General features: G+C 36.9%; 1 protein-coding gene across 3 annotated transcripts in view; it reads right to left on the bottom strand.

Annotated features, from left to right (window-relative positions):
- The window catches only part of TLN2 (talin 2), a 234,034-nt gene that overhangs the window by 126,565 nt on the left and 80,667 nt on the right, over window positions 1-26,802 (bottom strand). For all 3 annotated transcript variants that reach the window (XM_075045499.1, XM_075045498.1, XM_075045501.1), the window contains exon 2: window positions 8,950-9,032. The gene's annotated coding sequence lies outside the window, so the exon portion shown is untranslated. The remainder of the gene's footprint in view (window positions 1-8,949; window positions 9,033-26,802) is intronic.

The following is a 26,802-nucleotide window of genomic DNA, read 5'->3' as shown; positions in this document are numbered from 1 at the left end:
ACTGAAATTGCTTTCAGTAGGTTTTGATCCATTTATCCCAACAATAAGTTAATGCAATCATTTAAAACAGTTCACTGAAATAGGAAGTGAGGCAGAAAAAAAGTAAACATTTATAAAACGTTATTTGAATGAATGAAACTGTAATCTAGCAAGTCAGCATTCCATTTATTTAAGTAAGCCCAGAAGAACTACACAGAACTGGTAGTCATGCTGACATCTAAATCATCACCTCCATGATGAACCTCATACAAATTTAAATTATAATTAATTCAGTTATGTTTCTACCTGTTAAATACTCTGGTCTCGATCCTATCTACTGTAGTATTATCCAGACAATTTTTGCTCACAAGCAATCACAATTTGGAGTCAATATGAGATTAACAGAGTTTCTGTATAAATCATCATTCTGTATCAATTTCCATGCCATGGAGATAAGAAGGTTTATAGAAAAACAGTAAAAATGAACAAAAAATTTGCATGTCAGCAAAGAATGCAGTACTAATCCAACATACATCCCGCACTAGAAAGGTGGTCACACAGAACTGCAATAATTTCATTGTATCCTGGCAAATGCTGGGGAAATGTATGCAACAATTTACACGCAGTTTACAACTCAAATGATGCATTCATAAAACATGTCAAATTGAAAAACAACCCATCATGCAGTCTCCTTCCAATACGTTTAAATAGCCACTAAAAAAAACTTTTCCTGCTCTTCCAGCCTCAATCACCTATTTAAGATTTACTATGAATGCAAGTCACCAATCATAGTTTACAATATCTATAATACCAATGGATTTGCAGATGGCATTGCAGCAAGCTTGAATGAGCTTAGTGCATGCTCCTTTATTTACTGATGCTAGAAACTGAACAGAGGAGGAAGAAGGGAAGGAAAGAGGAAAATATTTAACCATTTCATACCGTCTCAAAAGCTGAATGCTAGTTGTAATGACTTTTTTAAACATCAGGTTCCTGGTAGAGACACCGGGATTCTCTGTGATTTTTGATTACTATATATATTTTTTTTTTGTAATAACTTTTTTTTTTTTTTCAACAGAAGAAACAGGGAATGGCTAGCCAAAAGAACTTCGAGTACTACATGTAGAGGCATAAAGAGAAGGGAAAAAAAAAAAAAAAAAAAGAGAGTAGCTTAGGAAAGGAACAAGACCTACAGCAACAGAATGCAGAAGGCTCAGTAACTACCAGAATCACCAACACTAATGAAAACAGAAAAGCTAAGCAAAGTCAGTGCGCTTGCACCTGACTAATCAACATCTGACAGAGCAACAAAACAGGAGAACACAGAGATTGAGACACATGAGAAAGCTAATGTACATTAGAGTGAATGTTTCAAGCAATCACCACAGCATTCATTTCACTCCAGCTTTAAGAGTACTCCACACCCCCAAGGTAAAAAGCTCACAACTATTGGATAAGGAAGGAAGGAAATTACAAATTGGTGTAATCCTTATGAAAATTTCTGAACATGTTTAAGCTTGAGAAAAACCTAAATCTCTGAAGAGACCAGGTTCAAACTCCAAAGCAGCTGCTACTCCTACAACAGAGACAGAGATCATAAAACACTGCTAAACTTTTATCAGGGTGTAACAGTGTGCGCAAACATTACGTGTCAATTAGATTATACTTAGCCTAGCACACTGCCAACTGTGTGCTAATCTAAGGTCAAACCTCCTCCTACATCAAATGTGCTCAGAAAGAGACTCTGGCAGTGATCTTACTGAAAAGCTCCAAGTCAACTTGGCAAATGCTTGAGCCTGAATTCAGATAGTCCATTATTTTTCTTAGCAAAGCCTATTTCAAGATGTACCTAAAACACTGGATGATTCTTGTGTCTCGTAACTATTAGCTCTCATAAGTGTCTTAAAATGCATTACTCATGCAGAGCAGGAATATACTAGATATGTGCTATATATGGAAGAACACACTCATTCTACACCTACATACATAGATATATATATGTATGTATGAACAGATGTATATGAACACACGGACTTGCACATACACAACTGAAAAGACACAATGTTAGATAGACTAGTATTTGTGACATAAGTATAAATTTATAACAACAAAATGCATGAACTCCAGCTACCACTGTCATTGCACTATCCAGAAGAGGATTACCGAGTACTTTCTCCACAGAAACCATCCCTCCAGAAAACTGAGTTTCTAAATTCAGAATAAAAATGACCTACCAGGACCTCCTCCACCTCAGCTGATGGTCAACAGCATTGATGGAGAATGCAGTTTAGCAGAGCAATTCATAGATCAAACAGGACCACAAAGGAACCAACACCATCTTGGACCATTACACATCACTCCTATTTCATTCCAATATTCTGCACTACATACAGCCTCCTAAAAGATTTAAGCCACCACCCTTTGCAACGTACACAAAAAGACCAAAGGGCAACAAAAAAAAGTTACTGCATAAAAAGGAGAAGAGCTTGTTTTCCAAATACAGGCAGGAGGGATAATCTTCATTGTCCCCGCTTCTGTTGATTATAGCCAGCAGCAAATGGGAAATCAACCTGAGATCCAATTTACAACTACAGACATCATTTCCTACCTAAAGACGTGAGGTTCCAGCTAGGGCTTCCACTTGTTTCAGCTGAGATCAACCTTTGACAGTTATCATTCTGGCTACCTAGGAGATACTCATCAAGTAGCCCTCTCAAAGACCAAAGATTTTTTATTTAATGGCTATTTAGGTGGGAATCAGGGGAACGTCTTTAATGCAGATAGTCTGAAGTGTTTGAAGTGGTCCTGCAATTCAAGCAACTGAGCTGCAAGTCGGGGACAGACACTGACTTATTCTCCCTGTAGGTTTCTACCTGCAGACAGATTTTCCATTAAAAAAGTTCTTATGCTAAAGAAGGCTACAATAAGTAGGGCAACAAGATTTCCCAGCTGGAAATTTCAGGGTTTCACCAATGATTCTAAAAAAAAGCATCTGAAAAATACTTCCTTCTCAGACAACATCCTTAAAGGGGGGGGTGGAGGGGTGTCACAAAATTATTTTACAGCAACTTATTTAAAAGACCTAAAAGCAACAGCTACACATATCTTTTTCACTCCAATATATTAAAATTCATGTTTCGCATTTCCCATCTTCAGAGGAGAATTCAGGTTAATTTCTGCAGACAACATCACACAGCCAAATTGATTTAGTTTTCATTCGTATATACTTTCTAGGGTGTTTCCAGCTCTTACTCCTGTGCCAAAACTTTCATTTTTACTGCTGACTTCTACAGTGAGTTTCAGGAACTTCCAAAAATAAATCCATGAAAGATAAGGCAGAAAATAAGATGATACTTGGATAAATAACAACAGAGGAGACAGCTGTGAAGGGAGATTCATTCTTTCCATCACTGTGTAAAACCACTCCACCTTCAAGTAGCTACAGAATCATGGAATTCTCTTTGTCATGAGATGTAGGCTCAACTTGCCACCCAGCAAACAGGCCTTATCTGGAACCAGCACTTCCCTTCCGAGAAACAGAAGACTTCTCACAAGGTCCTGATGTCGTACATTAAATTCTCTGTTTATTTTCTTTTAAGTATTTAAATTCCTGGCTTAAAGGAACAATAAGCCCAACAGAATCCCTAAACCCAAGCTGCTATTAATGTTGTGAAGATTCAGAGTTATAAACCTGTACTTAAAACTAGAGTATGTTATAACATCATCCCCCTAACTTCATACTATAAAAACACAAGGAGGAGTGTATTTCTAAATAGAAATCCATATCCATCCTTATCTGATCTCAAGGTTTTTTCTTCTGCACACAGTGCAAAGCACACTATTTCTGTAGCAACAACAAAGCACAATGTATATGGGCAAGAGTTTATGCCAATACTTAATACAGATCTGTTAGCTATTTTGGTATCTATTACCACCTGAAAAGGAACAAATGAACCACAACTGCAGAAACACATAGCATGTTCACAATCAAACTATTAAAGAACTCAGCTTTATTTTTAAAACCACGTATGTTAGTAAAAAGGTATTAAAGCGAATGACATGGTAAATAACATGTTTAATAATATACCTAGTCTCAGTTTTAGAAGTACTAGTTAGCCTTGATATACTATTTATTTTGGGGGATTTGTGCACACAAAACCACTAATGTTACATAAATAGAGCATATTTCTGTGTGCATGTATGATACAAGCACATGCACACATACATCCCTAAAAATCATCATGGCTTTTAAGCATTGCATATAATTGAGAAAGTTTCTAGTTGAAAAGGGACTTAAGAGAATACACAGTTCCCTAATAAGTTGTCCAGTGCAATGAGCACACTCAATGTCAAAGCCCTCCTCCTACTCTTCCTCCCTCCACTGTGATCACTGACTGAATGGCTGACTACTTTAGCTGTAAATTTAAGACCTCAACAACACACATGAAGCATTTAAAATATAACCTCCTTGTAGTTAATGCAGGCTCAGGATCGTTAATCAACTCCAGCTGCAATGGAATACTCACGGGATTGCTCATATTGAATTACATATTTACAGTCTGATTAATAATGCAATACTTCAAAAATTTGAAGTAATCCTATCCATGGACTAGCAGCAGAAGGATATAGAGGAAAATATTTAATGAAAAAATTTGAAGTAAAACTTCAGTATAATTGCTGATACTAGTGGCATTACCCCACTGTTTTTTTGGAGGGGCAGGGGGGCTACTACCACAGTTAAGAAATGCCACGAATCACTGATTTTTACAAGATATTTATCTAAACATATTTAGAATTAAGCATTGTGCTAAATCTTATATTTTGTATCTGTATGATGTACAGCATTCACCCAGCATTACACAACTTAAACCTACACTAGAATTCCTATGCATAAACATGAGATTAATTGACCTACTTTTTCAAGCCTTCCACATCCCTCTTACTCTTACAGAAATGTTCCATTATAGGGAAAAGTACTTTTATGCTGTTGTATTTTATTTGCTTGTGCAACTCCAATCCTTTCCCTCTAAGAGGTACCTTACTGTAACAACTAGGCAAGACAGGAGTGAAATGGTTTCTCGTGTAACACTTCTCTTGCCTACTACAACCTAACCCCACACCGCTATTTCCCAATCCACCCCATATTTTGCATTAAAACATCAAATAGATTTATTTAGTTCCAAGTTCTATTTGCATCCTATTCTCTTGGTATAAAACATACACTTCACCCAAAATGAGGAGAAAAAAAAAAGCACCAAAATACTGAAATTAAATATTGAAAAATCACCAAGCAAGCCAGATATTAAAACCAGGAATCTATCCAGCTTTCGCAGGAATCTCAGTTTTATCACAGTTTCATATTTGCTTATTCTGTGCTGCATCACAGCTATTCTTCACTGGAGTGCCCATTTCTTGTGGAAAGCATGGTACAGCAGTTGCTTTAAGTGCAACTTCAATATGGAAGTGACACTATTAACAAAACCTGTAAGTAACAGTCTGTTTAGGGTTTAGGACACTGTTCAGGAAAGAGACTTGGATGCTGCCATTGATTTGCCTAGATCATCTTCCCGCCGAGAGACTCCGCTTCCCCACCAATTCTTTGTCAGAACCAGCACAGGACTTCAACAATGCCTTCTTCCACTAGGCATTTACCCAACACTTTTCTTGAAGTATGTGAAACTAAGTTTAAATTACTTAAAAGTTTCTCACATTCAAGAAGACGGTTATGTTTTGCTAAGGCTCAATAATCTTAACACTAGAAACTTAGGAGAGTTGAATGGGAAATTTCAAAGAGAAGTTAGTTACACACTGCTATTTTAATAACAGTAACAAGACTAAATACGATTTTTCATTCACCCTGAAGAGAGTCAGAACACTTTTGACCAGATTATTTATTCCTCCTAAATAATGGCATCAACCAGAAGTTGTAATTTCTTGTTTGGATCACATACAAAAAAGATAAAGATGTCTCAGAATAAGTCATTTTAACAAAAAAACAATTTACTGTATTCTCACTTGAGCAAATTCCTCCAATTCTGATACAGCAATTCAGAAAGCAGTCATTCAACAGTCTTTTGACCATTTTCATCTTCTGTCCAGGAGTTCCCAGAATTAAAATTGTACACATCAGCATGTTCTTGTACTTAGAAACTCAAAGCCTTTTTTGAGAGTTTTAGTCCACAGAACAGAAGCAAAGTAGATTAAAAAGCTTTCCATCCTCTGGTGATGACTTTGACTATTCAACACATGCAGTACATGGAAATCCCCTTGATCCAGTGATTGAGGATGGAGACTTAAAACCAGCTCACCATTGGTGGTGATGTGGTTTACGAAGACTACAGTTACTGCACAACAGAAAAGGGTGACTAATGTAAACCACCCCCCATGCACCACCACCACAAAAAAAAAAATCCAAACCAAACAAAAACTCAGAAGGAAGGGAGCAATACTCAAGAATTCTTGCAGCACAAGACCTAATTCTGATCTGCTTGCCCTATACGACTAATGGCTGCAGCAGAAGTTACATGGTGACACAAAATATTTATCTTTGGAATAAGTCCATAATAATTTCGGGCACCATGGTATCAGTATTGCTTAAAAAAAGTTATTCAACTATCACCACCATTAAAATAACATAAATGGTGAAAGAAACCAAAATGAATGTGACTTCATTTTCTTCAATTTCATAGAAGGAAACAGCATATTGTGGTGAGCTAATCTCCAAGTAAAACATGTTTTTGTTGGGTTTTGTTTTTTTTTTTAACTTTTCTCCTTTAAAAACTCATGTTGTTATAATATGGATTAGGACATGGAGGTGCATTTTCCTATAACAATATTTTAGGATGTCTTCCACTTATGAAAGAAAAAGTAAACAGAACAATTTGGATACACATACCTTGCTTTTTTTCCATTGGTTTTTGTTTTGGTTTGTTTCTTTTTTTATAAATAGGTTTTACTTTGCTTACGATCCAGTCCAAACATGTTGTTTAGCTGTGTTGTTTTACAAACTGATATGGCTTTTTACTAAATTTAGAAAGGTTAAGATTTTCTTCTCCAAGAACTGCTAGCCAACCTACTCAAGAGCAACAAACACAAGTAGCTTTTCAAATTTATTCAATATTGACAAGTGAGCCACCCTTTCAAAGCTGTATAAGGGCAAGTTTTCTTTAATATCAGGTTTCTCATGTCTTAATATCTGAACTACCTGATGCAGAAAAAAAAACACTGAATCATGGCAGACAGGCAAAAATCAGCTTCCTTGGCCATTTTTGTCAGTGAATTCCAAGTAGGCACATGCCATTAATTTCCAAAAAGTCTTTGCATGAATGGGATTTCTGCAAAGACAATCACATAACATTTAAAGCCAACTGAAAGAATTTTCAGAAATTTTAGCTTTTGTTTTCCTTCCAGTGTATGCATGAAGAAAAGGGCTTGAAGCATTCCTTACTATTCATATTCTTCACTAGCAGTGATTCCACTAGTGACTATGGTTACTTTCTGCTACTACTGGGATATTGTTCCATCAGTTAACCAAGATCCCACGTGAAGAGGTCACTGAATTTCTTGAGTACAAGTCCAGTTACCATTCACTTACGTATACAACAGCTAGCAGCACTGACATACTGCTGACAGAAAGGAGGGAAATCATTGTGGACTTTGAGACATTTCATTCCTGAATCAGGCCAGCATGAATGAATTGAAAATGTTTCCTGGGGGAAATCTCCTTTCACGGTTAAGAAACCAAGAATATTCCCAAAAGCACCTGTTTTGTCTGATTAGCAAGTAGTTACCAATCCAGTTCAATCAATTGTACAGCCATACATAATTAGTCTAACTACACAAAGAGATAATACTCTTTTTTTTAAATTTCTAAAATCAAAAGCTAATTAAGATCATTAGTCATGTTATCTGATACCACAATTGGTAACAGTGATCTGACAGCAGCATCAGTTAAATGAGGAAAACTGAGACATTGCAAAAGAGGACTTAATACAGTGTTAATTCTTAAAAATACAATAGTTACAAGGTTCTCACTGACAGGCGTGATTATAAGAATACTCTGTAAATATTTAGCTCTAGCTTTATAATAACAGGAACAAAACAGTGTTGCTAACCATCTAGCCTTGTCTTAAGATTTGTACCTATGATGAAATATGTATCCTAAATAACTATTTACTCTTAGTGATTTTACTTCATTTAACCTTGTCCTTAGACATATCTAAGCTGACATGCTGTTTTAATTATAGGCTGCTTTTAAAGTTCGCTAAAAACATTTTTCAAATATAGAGAATAGCAGGACAAAATTCCACTAGCGACCTTTTAGTATTACAAGCACCATGTCCACATGAGCAGTCAAAGCCAGAGACACATTCAGAACAGCAATGTGTACAAGGTGAAAATAACTCAAACACATTAAGAATCTGGAGCAAGGTTTATCATCATTTTGCCGAAAGCCAGTCTTACCACTTTGTGACATTCTCTTCACAAAGCGTTACAATATAGAAATGGCAATATATCTGTGAAGTTAAAGTAATGATTTTTCCTTGTTCTTTTTGCTACCTCTCCTACATGTATTAAGATAAAACAAAGTTAAATCATCTTCTCAGCTATTTGTTCTCATACCAATGAAAGGCATGGCCCTTTTTCCTAAGGCTTAGAGAACTCATTTATTATACGATCATATTCTCCAGTCTCCCTGGAAACTGTTTAAAAATAGTCGATAGCTGTAATGGTCAGGTTAGTCTCCTGACTGTTAATTTCAATGTTTACTTGGAGCTTCAATATTGATACATAACATTTCTTTTTCAGCTTCATTCCTCTCTTCACAAACACAGCCACAGCTGTATACATTTCATGCATTCTCTAAAGAAAATATTACACTAATATATACAGGCAGCAGATAACAGTTTTTAATTACTGTAGTTTTTATATCATTGTATGCATAACAAAGGAAATTAAACAGAACCTTACCTCAAAATTAAACTTCCTTTAATAGAAAATAAGCTTGTCTGAAAGTACTGCTTGACCATGTGGAATGCTTCCAGTAACCAGATCTGTAACACAAGATACAAACAAGTTACTTTCTTATCCCCAGTCCATTAATTTCTAGTTTTAAAGCACCTTCTGCCAACACACTGGGAAGGAAGCAACTCAGGAAGTTGTAAGTTTCCTTTTTCTCTTTGGGAGTCAGAATTTGCATTGCCAAAAAGAATAGCTTCAAGTTCAAGAAAATAAAATTCAATCCAGGCTTCCAAATTACTCACACTTAAAAACTCCTAATAAATGAACTCTAAGTTTATACAGGCAAATACCTTGAAATTGTCTAGTCAACAAAACCGTTGCACACACGTCTGTGTGTTAACATAAATTAGACAATCCCATTGACCTCTCAAAGACGTCTATTTTGCATTAACTCTGCTTTTCTATGGTTTACAGTCTCTGTGTGGAGTAACTTAGTAGAAAAGAACGCAGCACAAGCCTCTCCGGGCAATTTCCCTTCACAGTGAATCCCCTTCTGAGAGTATGATTGCAGAAAAATAGAAATAGAATTAATAGTTCTGTTTTGTTTTAAAAAGATGTCAGAAACTATTTCAAGGTTTTGGTTGTTTTGAGGAGGTGGGCTTTGTTGTTTGAGTGGTTTTAGGCATTGATTTTTCGATTTTGTTTTCTTTTTTTTCCTAGGATTCTTACAATCATTTGTTAATTTTTACTCTAAACAAAAGCTAATATAGCATACAGACTTAATACTCATCTCACGATGATGGGCAAATCAGTTTGAACACCAAAATAAATTGCAATTTATCTATTCCCAATCCTCCTCGCCGCCCCAGCCCGACCACCACAGTGCTATGAAATAAACACTACCTTCTCCAAGTATCTCAAAGTTTGCAACATTGATCACTTTTCCAAACACAATAATATGTCTGGACAAATAGAAGATGGCCTAGATCTTGCTGCTAGCAAAGGCCTGTGTGTGTTCCATGTGTGCAGACTGTAGTTATGGAAGGCTTTTATCCCACTTTTAGATCTCTTGTAACACTCTCACTGCAACCAAGAAATTCAGATAAAGTTCTGACCCACAACAGCTATCCAATTTTGAAACTAGTTTATGTATCAATTTAGAAAGACCAGGAAGTTAAAGAATAAAGCTACACATGTATACAGCTACATAACAAGGAATGCCTCTTATCTGAGAAAAGCCTACAGCAATAAAAGAATTCTTGCAAATTTTAACCAAAGCTGGCAAAAACATTTCTGATAGAATAAATTCATCATAGGATGTTCTTCTTGTCTAGGTTGGTTAAAAAAAGTGATTTTTTTTTTTCCTTTCAGTAGACTTTTAAGCAACATCAGCTCTATGCCAACACAACTATTAACTGCAGGTTAACAGATTTTCTGCAGGTCAGAGTAAATGCAGTCTACATTAGGACAATTATTTCAGCATCCAGTAGATCACCTGCATCTGCATTAAAATTGGCATTGTAGTAGTTTGCTGCCTTGAAATTAGACCCCTAATCCATACTCTTCAACTTTTCAACGTCTACCAAGTCTCCAGTAACGCACAAAGAATGTACAATTAAGTTTAATTAAAAGGTGTGCCACCAGCCTGCACCTCATGGATTTTCTGCTAAAATTTAAGGTTAGGATTCAAGCAAGTTCAGTGCACAGAATGTCTGCACAGCTAATGCATTCCCTTACGTAGCTGTATCAGTGTATAAGGGATTAATCTGTAATGCAAGTATTTGTATTACAGTAACATGCCAAAGTCCTGTTCAGTACAGCCCAATGAATTCGCCAGCCATCCTGCTTCCTGGAAGCCACTATTTACTTCTCCATACTTGCATATATTCTAGATTTCTAAAATTTGTTTAAAACATGATTGTGAAGTATTTCAGTCACTTGCAACATTGAAACCTTTCTTCATTGTCAGTCCTTTATTGACAAAGACATCAGAAGCCCTTGCAAATCCCCAGGTTCTGAGAGCACCGAGTACTACCTGGAGGCATCTTCATCTTTACTTAGAGCCTTCATCAGTTAAGGCTCACACTTACTGGACTTGTATCAAAAAATGAACATCTAAAGAACATACCACATTTAGGGGACAACAAAACATGATGTAGCAGAGAATGGAGTGACCATTCTAGTATTGCTTCTTTCTATTCACACCTGACAAAGGTCCCCAAATAAATTTTCCAATTCAATATGCACTGTTCATTTACGATCACTGTGATTTAAACGGTTGGGAAACTGCTTTGAAATCTGCTCTTCTCAGATGCAGTTCTATAACAGAATTGTTGCTTTAAAAAAAAAAGTCTCTTGTTTTCAAGTTATAAACCAAATACGGTGAAGTAGAATATTTTTCTGTAGTTTATCAGGAGGTCTATCTACTCATGTAAGTGTTAATCAGAAACATGACTGGGAAGGAAGGAGGTGAAGGAACTGCTCTCTTAACATTTTACATCAAGGAAGGAATAAAACAATGCATTTGCACATACTACCAGAACAATCTAATGAGTAGAATATCATGTTTCAAAATTAAAGCTTCATTTAAAGTAGTAGATTTTCAGTTATCTGAATATTTAACAGTAGAAAAATGAATGTGTCTTGTGGAGTCTGAGAAAAACAAAAATTGCTTATAGTATGATAACATTTTAAGACTAGCTTTAACAAATGTGACTGTGGAAAGAACATGCGTTTTTCAAGTGGATAAATTACTGCTGAAGTAACTATATATTTTTTTTACTTACTCATTGGAGCTAAAGAAAGCCTAAAAACTATTAATCACTGTTTGTTTATTCTATTGTCCTCACTTCCTGGAATGTAGTCAGAGACGGAACTCGACTGCTCAAAAGCCCAGTCAGCAAATCAGCTGCCCTGAACCCTGGATTTGTTTACAGCACAAGCCTACTTACTAACTTTCTTAACTTACTGTGGGGTGGGAGCAATGAGTGCCTAAGCACCTAATCCTGGAAGTTTACACAAAATTCAACAGGCCTTTCTGAATATCTGGAGTATTTTTCAGCATAAGGCCCCACCTCACCCCACCCCCCTATTTTTTTTTTTTCTTAGTTGCAGCTACATTTCTGTGAAGTGTTTTTGGTTCAAAAGCTAGTGATATTATTCATAGAACAAAAAGATCGAATAAAGAAAAGCGCTGAAGTAAAATGTGCTTTCTCAATTCCATTGCAGAATCCTACACCGTGAATTAGAGGTAAACTATAGTTTTGCCCTTTATAGATATTTCCTAGCTATTCCGCATTCTCAAAATTCTTGGTGATAATGTAGTTTAATTCAGTAGCATTTGGATTACAGGCTCACTGAGACTACAAGGATAAATTCCAGCATCCTCTTATACTACTTTTTTTGAACGTGGAAAATATTTCTGCCCATGTATTTCCATTGGGTTCATGTGCGTTCTCCTACACTGTGGGGTTTTTTTTGGGGTTGGGGGGGTGGTGGTAGTGTCTTTGGGTTTTTTCCAGTATTTTTTTAATTATTATTATTTTCTTATTGTTGTTAGACAAGCATTGCTGTAAAAACCAAAAGCAAATCAAAATACATGGTCCATTACACAAAGCATGGATTCCTATGTTTTAATCCTGTTGGCATTCATCAGCACATTACTGTATCGCCCCTGCTAAATGAATCTGCTAATAACTTAATATTTTGAGCTATAAACAGGAGAATAGTTCCTTTTTCTTTTTCTGAAGAGAGTGGGAAGTGTAGTTATGTGATGTATGTTCCATGCTTCAAACTTTATGTTCCTTGCACACAATAAAGGCATCGAATGGCCATTTTAAGCTGGTACTAATTTACGCATTTTGTAGTGTGTGACTTCTTTGAATTCTTAGTTCCTCCACTTATCCGTCTTCTTTTGTTATTTTGTTAAAGAGAACAAGAGTAAATTACTACAAGGATATGAAATATGCTACAAGTCCCATCCCTATAAAATAGGGCTGAATTCCACCAAACATTTAAAGGAGAGCATGGAGAAATATAGTCCATGCAGCCACTCACAGTACACTATAAAGAACATATTCAACAGGACCTGATACAGTCCTGAAACTATATGCAAAAGCAGATTCCCACCTCCCTTCAAAACTCTTCTCAATAACTTACTACTTTGATTCCTTTACGTCCTGAATTTGGATTTCATATCCATATACTAAAAATACCCACAAGAATACAGCTCCTATCCTCCTTTTAAGTGTTTCCTCTGTTCTCTTCTTCTGACATCTCTCTAATCCCTAATCAGCACAACAAACAAGATGCATTCTGTAAAACAACATTCTGAGAACACGCTCTCACTGCTACATAGACTCACATGGGAGGGTCTGCAACAGGCTTAGGTAGGACACACTGCACTCAATGAGTGTTTAACAATATTGCAGAGTTTGCAGTAGAATTACTTTTAGTCAACTCTGTACAATGAACAGGTAGCCTAGAAGGTGAAGCAGGAAGCATCTTCACTGTGCAAAGATGACCCAGGGACCAGTACAGATCAGTTCCTATATTCTAATATAAGAACTCATATAGTACAGAAAAGATAGCTTCAGAGTGTGCTAGTACAAACACAATTTAAGTAGGACGTGAGTATATCGGAGGAATAATTCGTGAAACCTAATTCTGTTATAATACAAAGTTTCTTTTTGATGCAATGCTTGACATGATTTCTATCTTTACAGAGAAGGATCTTCGCCACTTTATATAAAAACCACAGACACAAACACTGAAGAAGTATCGTTCAGAATTTTGCCTTGCAACAAAGGCTGCAACCAGGCTCCTAGACCTTGATTTCCCATTCCTATTCATGCAAAAATGTTGAGTTACCTTCTGCTAACAAATGTAGCATTCATGCAACATCAGGCCTACTGCTAACAAGATCATAAAACGTTAAGAAAAAAATACTACAAACTGAAGTCAGTTAAGACTATTTGGAAGCGCCAAGTAACACGCATTTCAGGTTCTCTTTCAAGACTAAGGCAGTATTCAGCTCAATAGCACTGGGACACATCTTAAGTGAAGAAATGGTGGGATAAGACACCACCAAAAATATCCTTGAGAGCTACAGTAACTTTAAGATTGTCTGAACATTGACTGGAAACAGCCAAAAGCCTAAGTAAAACTGAGATGACATACAACTCTACTTATCAAATTGACATTAAAAACCGATGGTAATATTTTTGTGTAGTACATCAATATAGGATTTTTCAATCAAAGCAATTTCTGGCATTTACCACATTAAATATTCTTGTAACCAACAACCATATTTTTGCAGGTGATTTCTGAGAACATATATGCTACCTCCTCCTAAAGCATGGCATAGCACACACAAAACTAGATGGATTAGCAACACACTGAGTTTACACACCTTGGATAAACCCACAGACTAACTGCAATTATGCCCAGGCTTTCCTTTCTTGAGGGCAGACTGGCTCCACTAAGGTAAGTTACACAGCAGCAATGGCCAGGAATCAGGGGTATCCAGCAGGGTGTTCTGAGATCAAGCATGTGGGTATGTGCACTCCATGCCAGGACAAGTGCATGAAGAGCCCATCACAGTAACACAACCAGAGGAAGAGAGTCATACCCTTCTATATACTGCGAACCATTATTCACAGGGTCTAACAAAGAGCTAATAGAAATCTTAGCCTGACACTACTTGAAGAAGCTCTCATTTTAAAAACTTTGAAAATGGTTTTTGTTAGGTTTTAATCTAGGTAACACTTCATTACCAAAAGCCATTACAATAAAGGTTTAAACATTTTATATAAACATTCCTCTAAGATACTGTAACTACACTAACCATGAAACATTGAACGATCATACCACAACCATTGGTTAATGAGAAAAAGTTATTAAATTATGAGACTAAAGCCTCCGTTATGCCTGCAGCCAGGTGTCAGCTACTGATTTTTCAAGTTTTAGGCATTGCACTACCTTGAAACCAGCAAGCTTTTCTAGCTGTAGAAAGTAAACAGAAGAACACTGCACACAAACCCAGAAATTCTGCATTTACTGCCATTAATTTCTTGTCAAGGCTGCATGTTTGTATACAGCAGAAAAAAGTGCCTGTTGTGATCATTTATAGTCAACTATACTCTGCCATGTTTTCAAAATTATGTAAGTCTCAGATCTCTTACATTATGAGGCTGAGCCAACTTTCTGTGATTAATATAAGAGATTAATGAAAACACAGGAAGACATTTATTTGAAGTTTTTGTCAGGCAAATACTACTTTCCTCCTGTTCCGGGCTCTTCAAGAGCAGTAGATAGTTTTCCACAAAGGAGCAGTTATTACTCTAAATTTATTCTGAACTCCAGCTTCCTCTCTATGCAAGTTAGAAAAAAAAAAGGTTCCAATTTTGTTGTCTAGTAGAAAGACAAAATCTTGTTTAATGTGAATTGTTACTCCTTTTAAGGCAGGCAAAGAAGGTTTACCAAAAGTTAAATGGTGACTTATTTCAATTTTTTTTATTATTATCATTACTACTACTACAGAAAAAGCTACAGCAAATATTCACATTCAGTCACGCTTGGTAAGATCTTTGAAACATGTTTGCCCGGAACAGTATGTCATCCTGGCATCAAATTGCAATGCCTTTCCTTTGACAGAAAGTAAGTTTGATTGATTCACAGGAGTGATCTGAAGTACAAGGCAGTCATGCTTTACTGCCCTCCTAAGAAAGCATGCCCTAGAAAGGTGCCACATGTCAAACCCACCTATCCTTCTGTCATGATGTGAACGACACTCACCCTCCGAGTACTACTACAGGAAGTGTCCAGAGAATGACAAGTATCAACCACTATTAAGTATGCCAGACTTGCAATGTCTGCAAGGAGTTAACTACAGCCATCATCAACGGTTCTTAATTTATTATAAAATCTCTGGTTCTAGATTTGAGCATAGAATATAGTCTGTTAAAAACAGAGCTAAATACATAATTTTCAATCATGTGATACAATACAAAGTAATTCAAAATGACAGGTAGTGATGTGAAATAACTGGTCTTCAAAAATGAGTACCTGGCACTTTACTCAGGGTACCATTCACACTATCTGTAATTTCTGACCTTTTATGATTTGGAATCTACGCTAACGTTATCCTTTATTTCCAACCAAATTGTAAGCAGTTTAACAACTGTAAACAAGACGTTAAGCCTATATTTCATGAGAACAGAAAGTGTAGCTTAGAACAGTTGCAGTTCTCTGGTGGACACTAACACCTGAGCAGTGAATACAACTCCATAGTATCAGAAAGAAATTCCTCAGCATAGGGCCTATTTTCTTCCCATGCTGTGATGCTATACACTCAGAATATCCAAATATGGACTTGTACTCAGGTCAAAATTAATCAGATTTCTCATTCATTTATGCTGACATACATTAGAGCATCAATTATTCAGCAATCCATTGCAAAGATTCACTGGTTCAGTGGAAGCTAATGAACCTCAGCAGTTCTATGGCAATATAAACAAACAACTGTGTATTTGCATCATCTTTATGAAAAAGTAAATTCAGCTGTCATAAGTAACTCCTATAAAAAAAAAATATGGGAACGTCTACTTTTTCTTTATTGTTAAGTCATGAATCGCACAGGCCTCAAACATTTCTCCTAATAGGCATCTTTTACAGTAGGTTCACGTTTCCCTTCAAGCTACTCATCCAAGAAAGGCATATCAAAATCCATGATGTAACACTGGCCTTACTCCCAATCCCCAGTCAAACTTTCCTCTTCAGGAAAACATATTTAACCTCCTTTTTCACCAAAAAAACACCAATTAGAGTAGGCTGACGGTTGGATCAAAATGGAATTAACAGCATAAAACAATTTAGAAAGAAACCAAAGTCTTAGGCAATTAAAATGACTGACTGCCTATTACAATGGCTACCATTTCTATGTTTCTTCTCAAAAAGTTAAAGAAAATACATTAACAAGAACATTTTAAATAGCTTGACTATGTGCATGGTAGATTTTAACCCCATATAAAATCAAACTATCACCAGATCCAGGTCTTACATTAAAATCCCTGCAGGAAGGGTAACAAAGGTGGCTGGCTCCAAGTCCTGACAGTTAAGCTAAGTGAAACAAAAAAATCTATTGCATTTCCAATATTAATTTAAATACGTCACTTTTGAGAGATACTACAAGGTTATAATCAAATTGTGAGGTTGTCTGTAATGTGAACACTTCCATCTTGAATAATGACATGAAATTCATATACAATTTTGGCTAACTACGTGCAAATAAAGTCATTAGCAATATGAGTGTTAGTTTTAGGAGTTGAGATTTCAAGTCCAGGGTCAGTGCATGAGCTGAATAAGCAATAAAATAATAAAAATAATCTTGTAGGGGACAGGTCAAAAGAGTAAAAAAAACCCCAAAACACCATGAGGTTTTTGTTGTTGGCACAATTTCTTCACAGTATATTACCAAGACAGGACACGTCCCATTCTAATGGTGTAATTCTCAAGCTGTCTATATTTAGCATAACATTTGCCAGCTAAATCTGTTCACAACAGAACTATGGTCCATTTACATTGTAGCAGACAAAGCATACAATTTACCTCTTTGGCATGACTAACAGGAAGTTTGCCAGCTTTCCAGACGTATTCCTCGAAAGCTGGGCTGCTCTATGCTTGCATCCAAAGGGTTAGTAGAGTAATGGTTCAGAGACTCCAGATACAAGGTCTTGGAAAACCAACTTCAACAGAAATAAAACTTGGATTTTTAATTTTTATGTTATCCTCACTGTTTTACTAGAATGAAGAGATTCTTTTTCAAGAGCCATGGTTTGTAACATTTCTGTATCTTCAGACCACATTATTAAATACTTACCTTAAGCAACATTAACTATCCTGACAGTAAAAAAGTGTACTGAATCACAAATATACTAAATATCCAAAGTTCATGTTACCATATAAATTTATAATGTTTGGAAAGAGGAATTATTTTGAACTCAAACCAAAATGATCCAAACTCACCAAAACAGAACAAACTTAAATCCTGCCCAATCTTGTTAGTATGCCAACAAACCTTTGATGTATCATCTCGTCCAGGTCTGTGTGCATTACAGAGAATCTCCAAACAGAATAGGTCCTAGACCTCCTCAGAATGAAAGATGGTTATCAAAGAAAAAGCAACTATGCTGAGATGTGGAGACAAATGACTCTGGGCCAACTCTATACACATACACACACACACATATGTGCAATATAGGTTGTTATTACTTTAGACATGCAAACACACATGGGCTTCTTACAGAGCTTATAATGGCTTTAGCTAGGAGGTCTTCACACTATCACAGGAGGACAGCACACCCAGCATCTTCAACACAGTCAAGGCTAGAAGTTTCCAACAGGAAGAATTCTATTGCATCTGAGGTAAACCCCAACTTGAAAACCCAATCAGCAGTTAGGAAAAGACAGAACTCTGGAATACCTGCCTTAAGCCACAAAGAGAATGTGGAGAATATCCCGTGAACCATTCTGGGGGAGGTAAGTTTTTAGAGTACTCACCAGCAGGTGTACCTACTGTTTCTCCTATTTCAAAACAAAAACTTTAAGTTGGTTTTGCCCATGGTTATAACTTCTTACCTTGAAAACCTCATATTATAAAGCAGAGAGTTAAAAGTCTCACTGTATTTTGCATTATATACACTGTAATATTACAATCTCTATTCATATGATTTAGGTATTTCCAGAACAAAAGTCAGTCACAACTTTAGTTCCTTCTTACTAGAATACTTTATTCATGTTAGTATTTTGTGCCTAGGAAATTCAACAGTCAAAATTCCAGGAACACAATTTTAGCTATCATTCAGCTGTTAAAACCGCATGTATTTCTGAAGAGCTGCCAGTACATAGACCTATGCTGCCAAATTCAGAGTGCTGAAGAAGGGAAGAATGTGGAGTCAAACACAGTATTGGATTTTGCTGTACTGAGAAAATTTATGTCAAGATATACCAACCTGCTAACAAACTCCACAGAGGTGCTCAAATTCAAGTAATGACTATGTAATTGATTCATTCCTCTACTCCATTCTTCTGCTCCAGAAAACTATTCTTAAAATCTCAATTCCCATACCATGCCTGATCTTTAGACTTCACAGCTTGAGATACAATGTCTCAAAAATGCAAAAAAAAAAAAAAAAATCTCAGTGAAAGGCCATTAATTTATCAAGACATCTTGAAAGTATTCTTACAATTTGCTTTCAAACTACACAAATGAAAACTGTCTTCTGACAGACCACACAAGCAGAGGGCTGTCCAGGGCAATCAGGTACCAAAATGTAGTTCTAGAAAGCAAGTTACAGCTTCTTCTGAATGTTTACCATTATAGCTCTGTAACTTATAGTATGACAACACCACTTGTTTGTAATTGTTGTGACTACTTACAAGTCTTGGAATTGAAATGAATTCCCTCATCAAAAAAGTCTGATTTTCAAAATTCAGTGGTAAATACAGTTCTCTCTCTCAATTTCTCCCTACAAAACCAGCCTTTGTAGATAATGTTATCTACTTCTGGAGATCAGACTACCCCAGATAATTAGGGGGCACACCATGATATCATTTACTATCCGAGTTTCACATCACACTAGAATTGGAAGAGCTAAAATTTCAAGAAGTCTCCACACTTATTTCTGCTATGCAAACTATGCAGGTGTTCTCCATGTCAGTATTACATATCTTTTCCCTCTATACATTTGTCTAAACACATACAAAAACAAAGCTCAAACTTTCACCTCCAGGAAGTAATTTTCTTAAGTTTATTCTAGTAAGATGAAAAAAGAAACGTTATGTACTCGAAAATTAATTTGTTTTAGTCTACCACCACCTCAGTAATCAGTAACAAAAAAAGTAAACACAAAACTGTTTTCTATAAACAGCAACTGCTAATTCAACTAGTGTGCATGCTTTAAATAGATGTGAGGAATCCAAAATGTGATCATAAGCAGCCACCTGAGGCCCATGGACATCTTCCATCAACAGAGGTTGTCACTCCAGTCATGCTCTTAAGACTGTATAAGTTGAGATCAAAAACAACTGGCATTAAAAATTACCCAGAGTGAATGCGATTGACTAGAACTGAAGTACTTCCTGACCCACAGACACTCTTCTTCTAGCTCAAAGTGAGCCCACTGTCATCAGCAAGTTCTAGATGTCTCCAGAGGAAGAAATGTGCTCCTCAGAGCAAATTACCAGTAATGAAGTTTTGTGAGAATTTCCAAGACAGTACCTTTTCATTTTCTTATAAGCTCGAAGCTCATCTTCCCAGTAAAATGACTTGGTATCAAGTTTCCTATACGGTATTTCAACCTTAGCAACCTATGATTTCTAAATTACTTTCAATGTCCTTTCCTCTCCAAATAACAGCTCAGTGACTGATGCAAGTGAGTGAAGCCGCATCAAACAGATTAAGAAGCTGAGTGACTACCTCCTGTCTTAAGGATTTGTTTTCTTGTAGGAGGTGTAAGTCTTTTGATAGGATGGGGCGGGGGGGGGAGGATTTAAAAGGTAGTTTTAATCACTACTACTTATTAGAGTTCCTCAGTGATTGAGAACTTAGTACTTCTACAGAGTATACACCTAACTGTCGTACACTATACCAGATATGCATAAAGCAGTTCTCTTTCCACCTAATTTGTCCTGGAGAACATTAAGTTAACATTCAAGAAAAAACCAGCACATCTTTAACTATGCAGCTGCCAAATCAATTCTTTTTGATTAAAACATGCTTTGAATTTCATAAGGTCTTCCCACAGACATAATTTTTCAGTCCCAAGCACTTCCTCTCATTTTAATTGCTTCACTTCAAGTCCCCCAAAGAACAAAAATGATGCTTTGCAGTGTTCACAGACAGGTTGAACAGCAAATCGTTGTGTCCTAGGGGAGAACACTGTCTGGAATGGCTATTTAAATGGGGGAGGAAGGAGGGACAATACTGAAAAACACATACATAAGAAATACATGCTATTTATACTCTTTTTTGAAATCAAACATATGAGAAGCCCAACCTCATCCTCACTCCCCCCTCCCAGTAAAAGGAAGAGAGATATCTTGTCAGGACTAAGCTTTCCAAGCATGTGTTTCTGGACTGAGATAGTGACCGAGCTATGTAGGAGAACATGAAGTAATGCTTTTCAAGATACTTTCACTACTTCTAGCTATGTGGTTGTGGCCCAAGTTTTCTTTATATACATAATTTATATTTATTCAATAGGGTAAGGAGCAAGTAAAACTCCATCACACTTCTGCACTGAATGGACTTGAACCACATCAACCCTCCAACTGTGAAGATGGATTGTCTAAGCCCAAATACTATCTTTTTCAATTGCTCCCCATGCTGGAGATTCTTCAATTTCATATCTCCCTACCTCACTATGGTTTACCTTTGAAGTTAGCTCCCATAGGTTTCCTCCATATACCAGCCCAGACTTCCATAATCTTTGTCAAGAAAATTAAATCAGGTCACCCCAAGGGATTTTGCTAGAGAGAAAGCAATGTTTGCCTTTGCTGTCAAATAAGCTACTTAAATACTTCAAAAACATGACGTATTCAACAATCTTAGCCACTCAGAGTTGGTTTCAGTTGTTTAACATGATTGTAGACCTGAAACACTGCTGCTGCAGATACAGATAATGCCCTTTACATGCCACAGAGAAGTGCAGTTAGCATGGTTGCCACTCTACAGCTGCAAGGTGGCATGGGTTAATAAAAAAGAAAAAAAACAAAAAAGCAAACATGAAAAAAACCCACATTTCAGCAACAAGTCAAGCTGTTTGTATGGCAGAGTGGACTGACTCCTAACACTTTCAATAACAGAGACTCCAGAAAGATATATTTTCACTGATTTTCCATTCATTGTCCTGGAGCTGAAGCCAAAAAACCCAAGTAAATCAAGCAATTTTCCTACCCGGTCTTTTTGAACCAGGTCACTGTGACACCAGACTGCACATAACTAAGGCTTTAGAAAGGAAGAGGTAAAACATTGCATTCTTAGCTCCAGCATGCATAATGGCATTTCAGTATTTTCAGAATATCAGAGTTGATATTCAAAGTTAATTCCAAAGGTTTTTTCATACACTGTCTGGCCAAGGGACTGATTCCACTGTATTCAGAAAGCACATCTGAAGTGTTTATTGCTTCCAGATTTTGAAAGGAGAAATTACTGTTGTAACTCAGCTGAGTTGTCTTAACAGCTCTGCTACGGCCTCTCTGGTTTTCATCCCAGAGTCTCACTCCAGAATAAACATGTTTCCTGTGTATTAATTCTCCAAGTATACAAAGCTCATATTCAAGTTTTAGGTAGAATAATCCATTTAACAAGGAAGACGAACACAAAATAAAACTTGTATTGCAGACTACTTGAAACACATGCGAAATATTTGGGAAATTGATTTGCTGCATATAATACTCACTAACATTTTTGCCATCCTCTGCCAAAAATCTGAAGCACTACATTCAGAATTTGCACTACAAGCAAAATTTGATAATCACGACCAAGCTAGCACATAGGTGACAACTGACCTCACTGTTCCAGATATGTGAATTATGTCATATAACAAGAGCAAGAGCTAACACAGGTCTGCACAAGTTAATGATAAATGAAGTTGATGTATAACATTCAGATCTGAAGGTCTAGCAACATAACGGCTCAGCTACCAGCTTGACCCTAGTGATCAGAGAATGGACACTAGTCATAGGTACAAAAAGTCTGAAACTTTTGCCCAGACAGTTTTTGCTCTCAAAAGTCACAGACCTTAAAATTAAAATACAGGAGTCTACTAAGAGTACAACTGATTGTTGAATTCAATAACTAAAACACCTGCTTATGAACATTAATTTTGGTCATAGACAGGAAAGTAAGAACTAACATTAAGTACATGATTAGCACAAAGCTATGCATAAGCCATCTGGATGAACAGAGGAAGTGAGCATGTCCATGAAAACTGGTGATACAATGCAACTGTGTTTTGGTAGGTAACATTTAGCAGGTCAATAGGCCAAGTGACACTGTCAGAATTTAACTTCCATCTTTATCACTACGTTTCTAAATCTGCGTTTCAGTTATGATGTGGATTTTATCATTAAAACCTTTAAGTGCTCCTCATCATGCCTTTAAGTGACAGAATCCACTTCTGTCATAGCATACTCTAGAAGCAAAGATCCCAACTGGTCTAAAAATTCAGAGCAGCCCAGCTCAAAGATACGGTGATTACTGAGACCAGTATTAGATAATAATTATCCACCAGGTAAACCACAATTAACAAGGCCACATTTAAATAGTATGCAAGCTTTTTTGAGCTACTACCTTGAAAGCAGGCACTTCAAAGAGACTTAAGTGCTTCTAGAAATTAACTACCTTTTTATCAATTTAATCCAAGACAAAGACAACTGCAAAATACCTTTTAACATCAAATTTTAGTTTGAGATCATTCAGAACTGTTTTCTGGATTGACTTTCACTCCAGCTGCTCTTATGAATGCTTAACACTCAAGTCTTCTACAACTATGTGTTATTGGCTACTTGGACAGCACTTAGCTGAAAGAACAGATGGACAACAAGCTTTTGGAAGCAATTCTAGCCAAGAGCATCCAAGCCAAACCCTCTTTCAGGACTGGCATATTTACACTTGGCATGTTGCTCTGAACCTGCAACTGGCAAGCATTTAGGAGGGGCAACTGTTTTTCTTGGCAAGAAAGCAACAGGGGACACATCAGTCTGAGGGTACGCAAGATGATAGATCAAGTCTTATACTTGGAAGTACCACTCTAGGATTAAACAGAAGACTGAATGCAGTATGACCTCAGTGTAGCTTAAAGAAACACACACAATACGCAGAGGAACAAAGTTTTATCAACAGAAAGTAACCACTTCCAGGATATCCAATTCTTCTGAAACATTTCTGAATTGCTCTGTGTGTGTGTGTGTCTGTCTGTCTGTCTCAGGGAAAACACTAAGGATACAGTATCTTAAGTCTGAAAACAACTCCAAAATTGTCTAGAACTTCCCCAGTGCAACTGAGAAAAGGCTCACCTATTCTGGCACTGTGTTCTACCTCCTCGTATCTTTGCAGCTGCACAAAAATCTGGGAAGATAGATAGTAGTTTCCTCCGATTGCAAAAGTCCTTAGGGACATGGATCCAGAAATGAAGGCTTAAGAAATCCAAGCAGCAAAAAAGATTTTTCACAGCAACCAGATAGTTGGGGAAGCAAGTAAAAAGCCTTATGATGGACAGTCTGTGTCTCTGAGCTTTTACATCTTCTATCCAAAGGACACACATGCCTTCAAGTGACTGAATTACTTTAACTATGATACTGAAATTCTAGTCACAGGGAAAGCAGTAAAAAAAGATGGAAGAAAAACAACAAAAGTGAAGATTTCACTTTTTTCTTCAATGATTTTCCCTAGCCATATAAGTATAATGTGTATAATCATTACAATCCTAACCTGTTTGTGACACAGGCAGCAGAGAGGACATTCAACAAATGAAAAAAAAAAAAGTCATCTGCAGGTAATACTGACACACTAAAAATAGAAGTTTAAAGGAACTGCTGCTGTACAAAGGAAGTGTGTATAAGGCTGCCATTCAACTATTACCAAGTAGATTTTAAAAACCAATAGGATGCCATTTACAACAAAATCAAGATAACATAAAACACATAACATTAATAGCTATATCTGCAGGGAAATGTGCCTGAAGAACTTTCTGCCTTGACCACCGTGGTTCAGTTGAACTGACAGGTCACTTGCTGCTAGAATCCTTCACACAAATCAGGCTTCAGGGAACAAAGGGACACCTAGCCATGCTTACCTGCACAGCCATTACAATTCTGGGACAATAAAAGAGATGTTAATTTCAGAGGTGGAGGGAAATAACACCTGCAATACAATGAGCTGCAAAGAGGGCCAGTGTAAAAAAACCAGGACCTTAGCAATTTTGGGGGGGGGGGGGGGGGGGGGGGTGGGGGTGGGGGGTGTTCCACTACAAGGGAGTCAAACCTACCCTTACAAAAACACAGTAGCCTTCTTCAGGTTCATGAGGTGGCTTATCATTCTCCTAGAGACTTCTACACTGCATCTCTCCTTGAAGCCCAGTTTCCCTGAAGTTTTCCTCTTCAAGTTGCAAAGGAGGTTTTTTTCCCTTTAACTTCCATTTCCAGCAGCAACTGCTCCACAATAGCTTTCCAATTCCATCCACCAGGCCCACTTTTTAAACAACCAAGTCTCAGGACATTTTCCAAGGTGCCTCTCTCTCTCTCTCTCTCTCTCCACAGGGATTTACAAGCACTCCCAGCTTTGCCCCTGGTCCAAGAAATATGCAGTTGTTTCTGTCATGTGGTCCATTTTTACTACTTCCTGAATGCAATCACCCCTCTGAGGACTACAGTTAGTAAGCTGTCAGCCTTTAGAAGTGCTGACAATTACAGCAGAGATGCCCTGGCCCTAAACTACCCTTTGAAGACAGCATATTTGCAACCAAGCAATACTACCTATTGTAGAATAAGGCTGAGCACTGACAATGAGTGACACCAGCAAAAAATTACTAAAGTTACATTCTACCTCCATGTCTTCCTTTGTGGTTATAAAAGCCCTGCTTTAATCCAGTTCTCCAGAACAAACCTGCACTATAATTCTGGAGCTTTATTTCACGGAAGGTGATGTGCACAGTAATATGAGCTTGAGAATGAGAATAGAAGACGTTGTCAACAATCAAAGCACATTTCAGCCACGTGGTTAAATTCCAGCTGTGACCTTAATCCAGTACACTGCAGTGGGGTGATACAAGCTAACACAAAACTTGAATTTAGCCCAGAGGATAAAACCCATGTTTCTGTGGCTATTAACTCTCAAAATCGAAATTTTCAAGGTCCCTTGCTCCAAATCAAATATTGCAGCAACAAGGAACCTCCAATAGTGAGACAGTTTGCAGAACAGTTCAGTGGACTACATGATCCAGTCTCCCAAGGAATTCCTCCTCCCACACAAGCTACAAGTTTTAATGGAATTAAAAATATTTGTTATTCTACAACTTCTGCAACTAAAACTAAGATTTGTAGAAAATACTTAAGTCAGAATGTTCTTCAACAAGTAGTCAAATTTACAAACAAAACTAAGTTTTAAAAACAGAAGTAGCAATTGCAAGATAATTACTTACTGTGCTATTTGATACCTGCTAAAGATAATTGGAAACTTAATTTCTTTTACTGAACAACCAGGCTTCCTGATATCTCTCAAATTAATTTCTTAGGAATCCATAATTTTAGATTAGAATAAAGGCTTACCTAAGAAGTTTTCCATTGAAAAAATGTTTGTGACAGGTTTTTTGCTGACAGGTGTTTTTTTTTTTTTTTTGGGGGGGGGGTGTTTTCTTTCTTTTTCTTAAATAAAACTGTGGTGAAAGTTATTTCTTCCTTACGAAAGTAATTCTGAAAACCATACTGTTTTGAATCAGAAAATACAGTGTTCTTCACTTAACAGCTTAAGTCTGGAGGCAGCATGCAAGGCTTGGTGGTTTGTGTGCATGCTCAGAGTTAACTGGTGAATAATCTAATTTAGCCTGGCCCACAGTACACAAGAAAGGGGCATCAGAACTCCACCCCCTGACTATACAGCAGCTCTGCACTGTTAGCTGCATTTTCTATTTAAGTGTAAATGTTTCTGGTCAAACAATCTTTTCATGCAGGGGAAAGTGGCATGCTCTATCAAAGATTAATACCTTTTTAATATGCTATGCATACTTCGTTAGCATATTTTCAGATTCACTAAGCAGGTAATTTGACAGCTATGTTGTTTAAAGCCACAGTTTAATCACTTCT

Source organism: Buteo buteo, chromosome 13 (genome assembly GCF_964188355.1).
Source record: "Buteo buteo chromosome 13, bButBut1.hap1.1, whole genome shotgun sequence".
NCBI classification, from domain to species: domain Eukaryota; kingdom Metazoa; phylum Chordata; class Aves; order Accipitriformes; family Accipitridae; genus Buteo; species Buteo buteo.
The sequence above is the reverse complement of the archived record's forward strand: the minus strand, read 5'-3'. Positions and strand labels throughout refer to the sequence as shown.